The 15576-nt window shown below is 42.3% G+C and overlaps 1 protein-coding gene across 1 annotated transcript in view; it reads right to left on the bottom strand.

Moving 5' to 3' along the window:
* LOC133596529 (zinc finger matrin-type protein 4) overlaps positions 1–15576 on the bottom strand; it is a 241779-nt gene that overhangs the window by 213054 nt on the left and 13149 nt on the right. The window lies entirely within an intron of this gene.

The following is a 15576-nucleotide window of genomic DNA, read 5'->3' as shown; positions in this document are numbered from 1 at the left end:
GTTGATGACAGAGCTTTGCAACAGTTGATATTCTAGCTTCAAGTATGTTTTACTCAATATAGGTCATAAAATCTCAGCAACAAGCTGTAATATCTTACTGAGATCATTTAGGACCAAAACACTTAAAACAAGTAAAACACTCTAACATAAAATCTGCTTAGTGAGAGGAATTATCTTATCAGACAGAAAATAAGCAAATATCACCCTTATTTGAGATATTAAATTTACTTAGATTTCAGTTTTTGCAATGTGAGACTCTCCAAGAGGACTTGCACAGTGAAGACACACTTCACTGTCTCTCATGGTCACACACCTGTTGTTGTTGTTGTTGTTCACTTTTGTTCGACTGACTGGTTGTGTTATCGAGCACCAAGGTCGCGGAACAGAGTCACAACTACAAGCTGACACACACATATGTATCAACGGAAAATACACGCCATAACACACATACCCCAACCCCTCGATCCCACGCCTTCATTGCTTCACCCCACGTGGTATGATGGAACACGGAGCGGCTCCCCTAGTATATATATATATATATATATATATATACAGTATATACATATATATATATATATATATATATATATATATATATATATATATATATATATATATATATATATATATATATATACACAATTCACCTTTAAGTCATTCATCAGCTATACAATTATAAAAGGATGTTGCTGAGTAGATATGTCTAATATTCTTATTTCTGTTAGTCTACATATGTTGACACACACACACACACGTAGCATGGAGGATGCTCTGTCCGTCATCTGTCTCTGTAGCACGAGCACCTCCTTTCTCACAGCCGTGTGCGTAACTGTCTCGCTCAGTTAGCACATACTTTTTAGACGTGCAAAATAAAACGCAAAACAGTGATCAGCGTTGATAAATGGCGCGTGCTGTATAATATATTTGCAGATTCTCCTCCCAGTATTGTGGCCGTTCTGATAGTCAGCATACATTCATTTTCATGAAACGGATTGGGCATCTTCTTCACATGTTTAATATGTCAGCTTTGCGAGTGCTATCAGTTTGCGGGTGTTTTAGTACACAATACCTTTAATAGATCAGGCCCGAATCTTATTCCCACCCACGAAGTGGGTTTTTGAATGCTATCGATGCTTGGCTATCACAAAAAATTTGTTGGAAGCCAAATTTTAGGACTACTTAAAGGAGATCAATAAAGCTCAAGAAAAAATAAATCCCATTGCCAAAGGATTAAACCTTTTTCGGACAACTTCTATAGGGAAACTGCTGTTTTAAATCTTGCCTGCTGTGTCGTTTCAATCACAGATTCCTCGCGCACACACTTTCTGCAAATATCAGAGCGAACTGCGCTGATGCAAATTCTGACCTGAGACACTCAGAGGGGAATCCACTATTGATATGTATGAGCTTGAACGGCATGCTGCGAACAGAGCATCCCACTCGCGATGGAGTGGATTAAATAGGGCACAACCTCATAGCACCTATGCATCTATAAATAGCAAAGTGTGCATGATGTCTTCTCGTAAAGACCTGCTATAAGGTGACATTTGGCAACCACAACTCTTATTATCTACTAATAGGTTTTTTTTTACATTTGTAAATGTCCTTTTTTGCTGCTTTAAAAGAAATACCGCATTAAATGTTTGTCAATGGATATGTATGTACCTTAAAATGAGTCTGAAAAACTCAAAAGTATTTGGCCATATAAAGTACCTGCCAAAGTTTGGCAACACCTTCTCATTCATTATGATGCAAAAGTGTCTCTAAACTTTTGTCTGGCATTATTGAATGATTAATCTAAGTGTTATTGCGATATTTATATTATATATATATATTTATTTATTTACTATACACACATTTACATATACCGCATTTTTCGGACTATAAGTCGCAGTTTTTTTTAATAGTTTGGCCGGGGGTGCGACTTATACTCAGGAGCGACTTATGTGTGAAATTATTAACACATTACCGTAAAATATCAAATAATATTATTAAGCTCATTCACGTAAGAGAATAGACGTATAAGATTTCATGGGATTTAGCGATTAGGAGTGACAGATTGTTTGGTAAACAGATAGCATGTTCTATATGTTATAGTTATTTGAATGACTCTTACCATAATATGTTACATTAACATACCAGGCACGTTCTCAGTTGGTTATTTATGCCTCATATAACGTACACTTATTCAGCCTGTTGTTCACTATTCTTTATTTATTTTAAATTGCCTTTCAAATGTCTATTCTTGGTGTTGGGTTTTATCAAATAAATTTCCCCCAAAAATGCGACTTATACTCCAGTGCGACTTATATATGTTTTTTTCCTTCTTTATTATGCATTTTCGGCTGGTGCGACTTATACTCCGGAGCGACATATACTCCGAAAAATACGGTAAATACATATATATATATATATATATATATATATATATATATATATATATTATATATATGTATATGTATATATATATATGTATATATGTATATGTATGTATATGTAAATGTGTGTATAGTAAATATATATATATATACATATAATATATATGTATATATGTAAATGTGTGTATAGTAAATATATTTAAAAAAAAATTATAATAAAAAAAAAAAATATATATATATATATCTTTATATATATGTGTATATATATGTTAGGTCAGGAAAAAACACAGAGGCTGTTTCATTCCTACAAGCTTGTTTCGCAGGTTTCCCAGCTCGCTTCAGCAGCCAGTGTGTCCATGACGATGGCTTCCGTTTTGTTTAAACAGCCGTTTTACTGCCGTGTGACAGGCATCGTTTGGAAACAATTGAGGTATGTAAATATTTCGTATTGTATATATCTGCGGCTTATGGTCCAGCGCGGCTAATATATTTCTTCTAAAATTTGGTAGGTGCGGCTTAAATACCGTTATATAGCCCGGAAATTACAGTATTTGTGTTTGTATTAATTAATTTGTCTTAAATGGGAAAAAAAACGAAGGTTCCATTTTCTAAATTCCATTTGGAAGTAGACTTTATGTACATTTTGGAGCACTTATGGGCCCTGTTTCATGACGGCGTGATTGCTGACAAAAATGTCAAAATGTCATCTCTTCAGGGCGAGCGCGTGTCAAGGTTGTCTATGGCATTTTAAGGTAGCCTGTCACTCATGTAACCAGGAGCTGATTTTTTTTTTATTATTATACAAATCTGATGGGGGTATTTTGGTGCCTCATTTTCCTAATGCGCCCACAATATCCCCCACTACCATTCTCCAACCTGGCAGCAGGCCAGTTTCCAAGCACGGTTATGGAGGAAAAGAAAATTGATTTCTAAAGAGCTCTGTCTGCTCTGCCCGGATATGAAATATGCAACCCGTTATTAGTCTATCACTGATATTAACTTAACATGACAAGCCTGTTGAGCTATATATTAAATATGCCTCAGGTATCCAGCAGCGAGGAACATGAATTATAATGTGCTAACATTTGCGCAAACAAATCATTATCAGTGCAACACAATTACGATGATAGAGGGAGAGACACGCCACGACCTGCAGCAGATACAATATCTAGATCGCGTAGACGAGCGCAGCGGGCGGCTCCATATTGCTTATTATGCGGCTAATAATGAACGTGGAATGGGAAAGGTCAAATGGCCCACATGCTAACATGCACACACAAGCGCTGACTCTCCAGATGCACCCATGCAAAAACACGCACGCAGAAAGGTCACGGCATATGCTGCATGTGTGAGAATAAGGATATTTGAAGATAAGCAGCCTGTTGCTATGGAGCGATCCTGCACACGCGTCATACTTAACGTACAGTAAACAATCAATGACTGCTTAGATTAAAAAGAATACAAGTATCCACCATTGTTTAAGCAATAATTCAGATATTGTGTTGATTGAGGTGCAATTTGAACTAAAACTAGACTAGACAAAACCAGTTGATGATTATCCCTGATGATTATCTTGTACACCCTGATGATTATCTTGTGTGATGACTGTATTATGTTGATAGTATATATGATAGTATATATCTGTATCATGAATCACAACTTAAACAAGTTGAAAAACTTATTCGGGTGTTACCATTTAGTGGTTAATTGTACGGAATATGTACTTCACTGTGCAACCTACTAATAAAAGTCTCAATCAATCAATCAAAAGTTTAAAATGGAAGATGGTCTCAATGTGGAAGTTTTCAGCCGTCATGTCATCGAATTAATGAAAAAACCTTCCCTGAAGCAGAGAAGAAACACATACTTGCCAACCTTGAGACCTCCGAATTCGGGAGATTTAGGGGCGGGGGGGTTTGAGGTGGGCGGGGCGGGCCGGGGGGGCGGGGTTAAGGGGGGAGGAGTATATTTATAGCTAGAATTCACTGAAATTCAAGTATTTATTTTATTTATATATATATATATATATATATATATATATATATATATATATATAATAAATACTTGAATTTCAGTGTTCATTTATTTACACATATACACACACATAACACTCCTCTCTACTTATTGTTGTATTTGAAAGTGCAATGCTTTGCAGCCAGTAGCACAGCCTTTGAAGGAGCATAGTTATGGGATGCATCTGTGACATTTAAAGGCCTACTGAAATGCGATTTTCTTATTCAAACGGGGATAGCAGGTCCATTCTATGTGTCATACTTGATCATTTCGCGATATTGCCATATTTTTGCTGAAAGGATTTAGTAGAGAACATCGACGATAAAGTTTGCAACTTTTGGTCGCTGATAAAAAAGCCTTGCCTGTACCGGAAGTAGCAGACGATATGCGCGTGACGTCACAGGTTGTGGAGCTCCTCACATCCGCACATTGTTTACAATCATGGCCACCAGCAGCGAGAGCGATTCGGACCGAGAAAGCAACGATTTCCCCATTAATTTGAGCGAGGATGAAAGATTTGTGGATGAGGAAAGTGAGAGTGAAGGACTAGAGGGCATTGGGAGCGATTCAGATAGGGAAGATGCTGTGAGAGGCGGGTGGGACCTGATATTCAGCTGGGAATGACTAAAACAGTAAATAAACACAAGACATATATATACTCTATTAGCCACAACACAACCAGGCTTATATTTAATATGCCACAAATTAATCCCACATAACAAACACCACCCGTCTCCCGTCCATATAACCCGCCAATACAACTCAAATACCTGCACAACACACTCAATCCCACAGCCCAAAGTACTGTTCACCGCCCCAAAGTTCATACAGCACATATATTTCCCCAAAGTCCCCAAAGTTACGTACGTACGTGACATGCACATTGCGGCACGCACGTACGGGCAAGCGATCAAATGTTTGGAAGCCGCAGCTGCGTACTCACGGTACCGCATCTGCGCATCCAACTCAAAGTCCTCCTGGTAAGAGTCTCTGTTGTCCCAATTCTCCACAGGCCAATGGTAAAGCTTGACTGTCATCTTTCGGGAATGTAAACAATGAAACACCGGCTGTGTTTGTGTTGCTGCAGCCGGCCGCAATACACCGCTTCCCACCTACAGCTTTCTTCTTTGCTGTCTCCATTGTTCATTGAACAAATTGCAAAAGATTCACCAACACAGATGTCCAGAATACTGTGGAATTTTGCGATGAAAACAGACGACTTAATAGCTGGCCACCATGCTGTCCCAAAATGTCCTCTACAATCTGTGACGTCACGCGCTGACGTCATCATACCGACACGTTTTCAGCAGGATATTTTGCGCGAAATTTAAAATTGCACTTTAGTAAGCTAACCCGGCCGTATTGGCATGTGTTGCAATGTTAAGATTTCATCATTGATATACAAACTATCAGACTGCGTGGTCGGTAGTAGTGGGTTTCAGTAGGCCTTTAATTTGCAGGAAAGGAGTGAGTTTAGGGTTGAATTGTCCATCCTCGTTCTATTCTCTGTCACTATGTTTTTTTGGACATTACTACTTGCCGTAGTTTTGTATTCCGGATGTTGTGTGTCAGTGTATTAACGTGCCGGCTGGAATAAACACACGCTGAGAAATAGCTCTGTGCCTGCCTACTTTATGGGTTGTAGATAAACCTATGGATAACAGAGACATATATACAGGTAAAAGCCAGTAAATTAGAATATTTTGAAAAACTTGATTTATTTCAGTAATTGCATTCAAAAGGTGTAACTTGTACGTTATATTTATTCATTGCACACAGACTGATGCATTCAAATGTTTATTTCATTTAATTTTGATGATTTGAAGTGGCAACAAATGAAAATCCAAAATTCCGTGTGTCACAAAATTAGAATATTACTTAAGGCTAATACAAAAAAGGGATTTTTAGAAATGTTGGCCAACTGAAAAGTATGAAAATGAAAAATATGAGCATGTACAATACTCAATACTTGGTTGGAGCTCCTTTTGCCTCAATTACTGCGTTAATGCGGCGTGGCATGGAGTCGATGATTTTCTGGCACTGCTCAGGTGTTATGAGAGCCCAGGTTGCTCTGATAGTGGCCTTCAACTCTTCTGCGTTTTTGGGTCTGGCATTCTGCATCTTCCTTTTCACAATACACCACAGATTTTCTATGGGGCTAAGTTCAGGGGAGTTGGCGGGCCAATTTAGAACAGAAATACCATGGTCCGTAAACCAGGCACGGGTAGATTTTGCGCTGTGTGCAGGCGCCAAGTCCTGTTGGAACTTGAAATCTCCATCTCCATAGAGCAGGTCAGCAGCAGGAAGCATGAAGTGCTCTAAAACTTGCTGGTAGACGGCTGCGTTGACCCTGGATCTCAGGAAACAGAGTGGACCGACACCAGCAGATGACATGGCACCCCAAACCATCACTGATGGTGGAAACTTTACACTAGACTTCAGGCAACGTGGATCCTGTGCCTCTCCTGTCTTCCTCCAGACTCTGGGACCTCGATTTCCAAAGGAAATGCAAAATTTGCTTTCGTCAGAAAACATGACTTTGGACCAGCAGTCCAGCTCTTTTTTTCCTTAGCCCAGGTGAGACGCTTTGCGCGCTGTTTCTTGGTCAACAGTGGCTTGACACGAGGTATGCGGCAGTTGAAACCCATGTCTTTCAAGCGTCTCTTGGTGGTGGATCTTGAAGCACTGACTCCAGCAGCTGTCCACTCCTTCTGAATCTCCCCCACATTTTTGAATGGTTTTTTTTTCACAATCTTGACCAGGGCGCGGTGATCCCTATCGCTTGTACACTTTTTCTGACCACAGTTTTTCCTTCCCTTTGCCTCTCCATTAATGTGTTTGGACACAGAGCTCTGAGAACAGCCAGCCTCTTCAGCAATAACCTTTTGTGTCTTTCCCTCCTTGTGCAATGTGTCGATGGTTGCCTTTTGGACAGCTGTCAAATCTGAAGTCTTCCCCATGTTTGTGTAGGCTTCAGAACTGGACTGAGAGACCATTTAAAGCCCTTTGCAGGTGTTTTGAGTTAATCAGCTGATTAGTTTGTGGCACCAGGTGTCTTCAAAATTTAACCCTTACACAATATTCTAATTTTGTGACACACGGAATTTTGGATTTTCATTTGTTGCCACTTCAAATCATCAAAATTAAATGAAATAAACATTTGAATGCATCAGTCTGTGTGCAATGAATAAATATAATGTACAAGTTACACCTTTTGAATGCAATTACTGAAATAAATCAAGTTTTTCAAAATATTCTAATTTACTGGCTTTTACCTGTAATAGTCTCCTTCTTGTTGTGTGTGCAGTTGTGCACTCTCCAAAAGCCGTAGATGTTATAACGTGACTGGGCCAGCACACTGTTTATATGGAGGAAAAGTGGACGTGACGACAGGTTGTCCTCACTCAGGTCCGGCTGGAAATCGGGAGAAATTCGTGATAATAGTTGTCCCGGGAGATTTTCGGGAGAGGCACTGAAATTCGGGAGTCTCCCGGAAAATTCGGGAGGGTCGGCAAGTATGAAGAAACAGTCAGCAAAAATCGGAATGTTTAATAACAAAAAGCGCACTCGAGGTAACGGACAAAAATTACGAAAATTGCACTCAAAAAAGGGGCTTCACGGTGGCAGAGGGGTTAGTGCATCTGCCTCACAATACGAAGGTCCTGAGTAGTCTTGGGTTCAATCCCGGGCTCGGGATCTTTCTGTGTGGAGTTTGCATGTTCTCCCCGTGACTGCGTGGGTTCCCTCCGGGTACTCCGGCTTCCTCCCACCTCCAAAGACATGCACCTGGGGATAGGTTGATTGGCAACACTAAATTGGCCCTAGTGTGTGGATGTGAGTGTGAATGTTGTCTGTCTATCTGTGTTGGCCCTGCGATGAGGTGGCGACTTGTCCAGGGTGTACCCCGCCTTCCGCCCGATTGTAGCTGAGATAGGCTCCAGCGCCCCCCGCGACCCCAAAAGGGAATAAGCGGTAGAAAATGGATGGATGGATGGGCACTCAAAAAAGGAGAAGAGATCAAAAGACGCACTCAGAAGGAGTGGGGAAAAAACACAACACAACAATACCGGAACAGAGCCACTGGAAATGCATTATCCTGTTATATATCACATTCTATATTGTGTTTTGGAAAAAGGTTGTCATAAACGTTACTTAATTAATTTAAAAAAAGTATACGAAAGAAAACACACTTTTATGCATATGTAAATGTATTCAGTTATAAACATTCATTCACTTTTTCCTTTCCTTCATGGATCTAAACTTCACCGCTGCCGGTAGTTTTTTCTATATTTTTATTGTAATATTTTCAGAATGTGTTTGTTCTATTTTTGGCCAAAGTAAGACAAAGAAAACAATCTGAAGTTGCCTTTATTTTTTGGTTTTAATGCCATGATTTTAATAGTCCGGCCCGCGTGTGCACAGATTTTCCTCCATGAGCTAAAATGAGTTTGACACCCTTGTGTTAAAGTGTTCTTGTCAGGACTTGGACTTTGGCGTGGTTTGTTTTCCCATGGTGCAAAGGATTTGGACTGAACATGGCGTGAAGGTAATGACATCTGGAACCGTTTTTTGGGATGGGTGGAGGGAGGTCAGGAGGGGGGCAGAATCCTCCCCATTAAATTGTCCAAAATGTATTTCTGTTTTACCCACCTGGGTTTTATTGGGTGAAAAAAAAGAAAAATGTTGTGATGTGGGCGTGGCTTGAGTCTTGGGAGGTGGGGCATGAAATTTGGGTGGCTCAGCTTGACAGGATCTGATTTCTAAAAACATGTCTTGGAAATGTTTTATCATGTTTTTATAGTCTTTGGTTGGAGGCGGGTGATCAAAAGAAAAAGCATTGAAAAAAAAAAACCTGGTCTGTGACGTCATCTTGGAGCTGCCAGGCTAACGGCTGTCTATTTCCGCCCAGAGGGGGAGGAGCTTGCGGGAGCGCCGCGTGCTGTCCTCTCGCGAAAGCCTTCCCTGACGTCCTTGGTCTGGAGCGGCGCTTCCGGGACTGCGGTGACGCCGTGCCGTCCTCGGACCAAATCAGGTCTCTGCGCTCCACGGAGGAGTAGCGCAGCGTTTCCTCTTCCATCGTGCGCAGGACCGCCCAAGAAGCCTCATCCAAATTGTTTGCGGGAAAACTTATTTGCTGGCGACATCTGTCAGGACTTGGACTATGGAGTGGTTGTTTTCCCGAGATGCAAGTGAACTTGGACCGGACATGGCGTGAAGGTAATGACATCTTTTATTTTAACACTATAACTACAAAAAAAGAAGCAAACAAAAGGCGCGGACAATGGCGGAGAACAAACTTGACTAATGAAACAAAAGACTAGCACAAAGGAAATTAGCTATGAACATGAAACAAAAACACTAACTGTGGCATTAATAAACAAAACTTACTTGCGATGACGTGAACAGGGCAGCATGGACTAAGAAACAAGCAGCGTAAACTAAGCATGAAACCGTAAACATGGCATGAAGCAGAGTGATGTCGCCAGAAAGACAGCCTGGCAACTGTAAGCTTAAATAATAGTGACATGATTAGTGACAGCAGGTGCGTGACTCAAAATGTGAAAACGTGAGACAGGTGCGTGACATGAGGATGTGAACCAGGTGAAACTAATGGTTGCTATGGTGACAAAACAAGGGAGTGAAAACAGGAACTAAAAAGTGTCCAAAAACCAAGCAAAACATAACTAAACAAAACATGATCACAGACATGACAGATCCCCCCTTACGGACAGATCCCAGATGTCCAAAAACACAAAAAAACAATGATCAAGAGTCATGGGAGGGCAGGGGGGGACTTGGTGGTGGGTCGCCAGACCACGTGTCCCCGAATCCGGGGCAGAATCAGGTGGCGGCGACCAAAAACCAAGCAAAACATAACTAAACAAAACATGATCACAGACATGACAGATCCCCCCTTATGGACAGATCCCAGATGTCCAAAAACACAAAAAAACAATGATCAAGAGTCATGGGAGGGCGGGGGGTGGACTTGGTGGTGGGTCGCCAGACCACGTGTCCCCGAATCCGGGGCAGAATCAGGTGGCGGCGACCAAAAACCAAGCAAAACATAACTAAACAAAACATGATCACAGACATGACAGTTCTAATCAGATATATTACTACAAATATGTATTTTTAAGTGCAAATAATTCTGCAGGATCATCCACTGTGTCTCTCAACTTTAACTTTGTGAGTCCTCAATAGTGGACGCTATTTTCTATCAGTTTGGAAATGCAGTTTCTTAGAAAAGTTAACTCGCATTTGAACTTTTAATAATGTAAATACCTCACAGATTGACATTTAGCTTGGCTGGCTTCATCTTTTCCGGGTGATGGTTGCTCATCATGTGTGCAGCTGGCACTTACCCTTCTGCACAGTGCGCATTTACCGAGTCTGTTTTGGCTTGGAACACTCCAGACGAACGTCGCAGAGGTTTTCGCCATGATTGGTTTGCCTGTTTGTTTGCAACAAAACTCAAAAAGTTAAAGTTACAATTCCTCTTATCGACTAGAAAGTGGAACACACTTCACTTCCTGCTTCCTCTCTCTCTCTCCTTTAAAGCCCCGCACGCCCCCACAGGGCCTTCCTGCGCTGCATAGAGGATTCCAGATTCCGGGAGATGTATTTTATTTTCCAAACCGCCAAAGCAAAAGTGCCAGAAAAAAACTACATTCACCAAGTTTTCGTTCGATACCATCTACCATACCGTTACAGCCCTAGTACACAAAGGTGTGCTGCACGTTTCAAATCATAGCAAAATGCCACAGGTATGACATGAGTTTGCGGTAAATGAGTGTTTCCATGGTGAAAGCTGTGTAGTATACGCAAAAACGTCATTTAAATAGAGCGGTCTGCGGCAGTTATTAATTGTAGACGCAGTCGTAGTACATCACACACAACACGCCCACTAAAGGTACATACACTTTTACAGTTTCCACACGCTGTTTAGGGTTTGGTATTTGTATCTTAGTAGATCAGGCCCTAAAAATTGTTTTAGCTTCTTAAAAGCCATATAACTTGTATTTTAGTGTTAAGATATGTTTATATTATTCCATTTTAATGCGCAGCAGTGCTTCTAAGGTTTGATACACTTTTCCGCCACTTGTGGCAGTAATGACATCCTCGCGCGTACAGAAGAAGTCTGGAGCTAAAGTCTTAGAGAAGTTTCGTCGGCGCAAAAATTAAGACTAAAGTGGTGAAGCTGTATTTTCATTTGCCCTTCATTTTTTCTGACCGTTTAGTTAAGAAACATGTACATTATTAATTGTGTTTATTTTCGCACAACATAATTGTATATACATTTATTTTCCGTCTGTTAGTAATGAGTTCCATTTGGTTAGTATATATTTTTCTAATCAACCTGACCTAAATCCAAGGTTTATGTGTTAAGATATATATATATATATATATATATATATATATATATATATACTATATTTGGCAAAAGTATTTGGCCACCCATCCACATGATCAGAATCAGGTGTCCTAATCACTTGGCCCCGGCCCCAGGTGTATAAAATCAAGCACTTAGGCATGGAGACTGTTACTACAAACATTTGTGAAAGAATGGGCCGCTCTCAGTGATTTCCAGCGTGGCGTGGAACTGCCATAGGATGCCACCTGTGCAACAAATCCAGTCGTGAAATTTCCTCGCTCCTAAATATTACAAAGTCAACTTTATGATAAGAAAATTGAAGAGTTTGGGAACAACAGCAACTCAGCCACTTAGTGGTAGACAATGTAAACTGACAGAGAGTGGTCAGCGGATGCTAAAGCGTATAGTGCAAAGACTTTCTGCACAGTCAGTTCCTACAGAGCTCCAAACTTCATGTGACCTTCCAATTAGCCCACATACAGTACGCAGAGAGCTTCATGGAATGGGTTTCCATGGCCGAACAGCTGCATCTAAGCCATACATCACCAAGTCCAATGCAAAGCGTGGGATGCAGTGGTGTAAAGCATGTTGCCACTGGACTCTAGAGCAGTGGAGACGCATTCTCTGGAGTGATAAATCACGCTTTTCCATCTGGCAATCTGATGGACCAGTCTGGGTTTGGAGGTTGCCAGGGGAACGGTACATTTCGGACTGCATTGTGCCGAGTGGTGGCGGACGAATTATGGTGTGGTGTTGTTTTTCAGGAGTTGGGCTTGGCCCCTTAGTTCCAGTGAAAGGAACTTTGAATTCCCCAGGATACCAAAACATTTTGGACAATTCCATGCTCCAAACCTTGTGGGAACAGTTTGAAGCGGGCCCCTTCCTCTTCCAACATGACTGTGCACCAGTGCACAAAGCAAGGTCCATAAAGACATGGATGACGGAGTCTGGTGTGGATGAACTTGACTGGCCTGCACAGAGTCCAGACCTGAACCCGATAGACATACTTGCCAACCCTCCCGGATTTTCCGGGAGACTCCCGAAATTCAGCACCTCTCCCGAAAACCTCCCGGAAGAAATTTTCTCCCGAAAATCTCCCGGAATTCAGCCGGAGCTGGAGGCCACGCCCCCTCCAGCTCCATGCGGACCTGAGTCCAGTGTGCGCACACAAGGAGACGAAGCAGAAGAACGAGACCATAGTCTAAGAGCGCAGGGGAGACACTTCTCCAGGGCCGATGTATGCTCGGGGCAACACCCTTCACCTGGGTCTCCACAGCGGACGACTTTAGGGTGAATGATGAGTCCAGCGATTAGTTGCAAATCTTGCTTTATTGATTGCTTGCACACAGCCAATCCAACACAAAACCAACTAGTCCCTCCCCGCACTCACGCTACGCTCCCTCTCTTCTCTCGCCCACACACTCACTGACGTCACTCACCTCACATGTTGTCACCTATTAAAGGGCCACACACACACATACTCTACTCTCATGACATACAGTTAGTAGAACAACTGTGTTTTCATTACTGTGTATTTGATAGGTGCCATTGCCCCGGAATTGTATTGCATTGTACTTTCAAGTACAACAAAGAGTAGATGAGTGTTATGTCTGTGTATATGTGTAAATAAATGAACACTGAAATTCAAGTATTTCTTTTATTTATATATATAATAAAATAAATAAATATATATATGTAGCTAGAATTCACTGAAAGTCAAGTATTTCATACATATATATATATATATATATATATATATATATATACATATATGAATGAAATACTCCAGTTGGTGAATTCTAGCTGTAAATATACTCCTCCCCACTTAACCACACCCCCAACCACGCCCCCGCCCCACCGCCGACCACGCCCCCCACCCCCCACTTCCCGAAATCGGAGGTCTCAAGGTTGGCAAGTATGCCGATAGAACACCTTTGGGATGAATTAGAACGGAGACTGAGAGCCAGGACCAACATCAGTGTGTGACCTCACCAATGCGCTTTTGGAAGAATGGTGGACAATACCTACAAACACACTCCGCAACCTTGTGGACAGCCTTCCCAGAAGAGTTGGAGCTGTAGTAGCTGCAAAAGGTGGACCGACATCACATTGAACCCTATGGGTTAGGAATGGGATGGCACTTCAAGTTCTTATGTGAGTCAAGGCAGGTGGCCAAATACTTTTGGCAATATGATTAACACATTTTTTCCTGTTTTTTTTTATAGTGCCAGTTCACAACATATTTGATCTCAAGGCACATTAAATATGGAGCAGGTCGGGAGCCGGGCTTCTCAATACATGAAAGAAAAACCAACCGGAACCCGCACGAGCGAGCACACAGGAAGGAAGAAACCAAGATTCAATGTTCCACTTCCACTTCAGCCGAAAGGAGTTGTGTCGCAGCTCGGATAAACTCACAATAGCTAAGGTCAGCTTCAGCAAACTCGTTGATATTCAATCAGCATCGGTTGCTTCTCAGTAGTGGACGATCCATTAACCACCAATTGCACTCAAATGACACCAACTAATGGATGAATATGCCCGTCCCAAATCCTAAACTGTGTTGGTGTGTGAGAGTGCTGCGTTTCCGTGCGCAGAAGGAACGCCAGCACTTTTCAAGAGCATGGCATCCCCGCTAACCCCTCCAGGGCTGGGTAAATTATGCCAGTTGGTTAATCAGATTCTCCCCCACTTGCACTTCACCACCTCGTGAGAGACCGACGAGCGCCACAGCAAAATGGACTACTTCTAGGTGGCTCACAGCTCTTCAGCATTACGCACGCACTAATGAACCGCTTTTATTTTTTTATTTCCTCCAATTTGCCCCCCGTGCGACTTGTCAAGTTGCATTCTCTCACTGCGCCCTGCGAAAGTGCGAGGCGGAAACACGCGGTTGCTTTGACACGCGGTGTTTGTCCACGTGCACTGTTTTGTTTTTGTGACAATCGGCATCTTTTTTCTTCAGACGTTTTGTCTGAAGAAAAAACATGGGCAAAAAGGACGGCGTTTATTTAGGATTTTTCAGTTTCATTATATTTATATAGCGCTTTTCTCTAGTGACTCAAAGCGCTTTACATTGTGAAACCCAATGTCTAAGTTACATTTTTAAACCAGTGTCGGTGGCACTGGGAGCAGGTGGGTAAAGTTTGCCCTGCGATGAGGTGGCGACTTGTCCAGGGTGTACCCCGCCTTCCGCCTGAATGCAGCTGAGATAGGCTCCATCACCCCCCGCGACCCCAAAAGGGACAAGCGGTAGAAAATGGATGGCTTATACGGCGTCGGATGGGTGCTCCGAATTGTGAGTTCAAATATTGTATTTCTTTATTTTTTTCATGTTTTATTTGTTTTACACATTTCTTTTAATTTTGACAGTACCACGTAATCCATCCATCCATCTTCTTCCGCTTATCCGAGGTCGGGTCGCGGGGGAAGCAGCCTAAGCAGGGAAGCCCAGACTTTCCTCTCCCCAGCCACTTCGTCCAGCTCCTCCCGGGGGATCCCGAGGCGTTCCCAGGCCAGCCGGGAGACGTAGTCTTCCCAACGTGTCCTGGGTCTTCCCCGTGGCCTCCTACCGGTTGGACGTGCCCTAAACACCTCCCGAGGGAGGCGTTCGGGTGGCATCCTGACCAGATGCCCGAACCACCTCATCTGGCTCCTCTCGATGTGGAGGAGCAGTGGCTTTACTTTGAGCTCCCCCCGGATGGCAGAGCTTCTCACCCTATCTCTAAGGGAGAGCCCCGCCACCCGGCGGAGGAAACTCATTTCGGCCGCTTGTACCCGTGATCTTGTCCTTTCGGTCATAACCCAAAG

The sequence above is a fragment of the Nerophis lumbriciformis genome, linkage group LG02 (genome assembly GCF_033978685.3).
Source record: "Nerophis lumbriciformis linkage group LG02, RoL_Nlum_v2.1, whole genome shotgun sequence".
Lineage (NCBI taxonomy): Eukaryota > Metazoa > Chordata > Actinopteri > Syngnathiformes > Syngnathidae > Nerophis > Nerophis lumbriciformis.
Note: the sequence above shows the minus strand (reverse complement) of the source record. Positions and strands in the feature narration are given on the sequence as shown.